Genomic DNA, 1,303 nt, shown 5'->3' on the forward strand with positions numbered 1-1,303 from the left:
CACACACACACACACACACACACACATGTGCGCGCGCGCGCGGAAATCCGCGCACATACACGCCCAAAGGGACCGGTGCCGCGCTGCGCCTAGGGTTGATTTAGGGTAGTCGGTTGGCATTTGGGAAGCCCCCCGGCTGCCGGCGGACCCGCGCCAGCGATCACCCTCCTCCCTCTGGACCGGGGGGAGGCACACCAAGCCGCCATACCGCCCCACCCAGAGGCTGAGGCCGAAGCGAGGCGGGAAGCCTGTTCGATGGACACGATCATTGTGTGCGTGTGTGTGTGCGGGGGAGGGGGGGGGGGATGATGTTTCACCTCATTAACACCAGGGCGGCCCGGCGCGCCCGCGGCCCGGGGGGAGGCTGGCGGGTACTGCGCGTTGGCGATGGCGTCGCCCCCCCCCCCTCCCCCACTCGCCACCACTTGGGGGGAGGTGAGCACAGTGGCCGGGGGAATGTGCGAGCCCGGGGAGAAGAGGCTGGCCCCCAGCACATGCGCATTTGCACGACAATTCAGGGGGATATTTGACAGCCATGTGGATGAGGCAGGGTTCTTGCCGACTCAACTTTACGTCAAAGGAGCGAGGCTTTGACGGAGGCTATGCCGTAAATCTCGCCGCTGGCCAGTGACCATCCTCGGCCAAAGGAGGGGCGTGCCGGACCAGCATGGGGGGGAGGGACAGTGTTACTTGCGAAGGGGGCGCGCGGTGATGCGGCCCAGGGGGGGAGGCCCGAGTTAGTGGGCAAGCAACATGGACAACACTTCGGGCAGCCAAGGGCTTCCCCTCTCGAAGCCTTGGAACAGACGCTCGCAGGCCGAGGCTTCGAAGGCCATCCTTTCGCATACTCTCCGATACACACGATCATCAGCTGCTAAGGCTTTCTGCTCTCAGGAGGCTCTCTCAATGGGCGCCCGCCTTCGGGCCTTGTGTTGGCCGAGGGCCGGATTTGAGTACCCCCGCGTAGACGCGTGTCGCCCCCCCCCCTCTTGCCTGGGCCTTTTGCCCGTAATGGGTCCCCGGTACCGGGAGGCCTCCCGGCTCCCGTGCGACCCCGCATTCCTCCACCGATGGAATACTATTCCGCTGTGCCTGACTGCTTCACGGGATCCACTTATGGGGTGTTAACTGACCAGTGATTCGATTCGCGGCGCTGGGGATGCCATGTCATCCGATGTAGCAGGGTTCTCACGGATCCAGTCTTACGTCAAAGGAGTGAAGCTTTGACGGAAGCTATACCGGAAATCTTACTACTGGTTAGGGACCGCTCGGGCATGAAGGAGGGCGTACCGAACCAGAAGGG

Source organism: Fonticula alba (genome assembly GCF_000388065.1).
Source record: "Fonticula alba strain ATCC 38817 unplaced genomic scaffold supercont2.3, whole genome shotgun sequence".
Classification (NCBI taxonomy): Eukaryota; order Rotosphaerida; family Fonticulaceae; genus Fonticula; species Fonticula alba.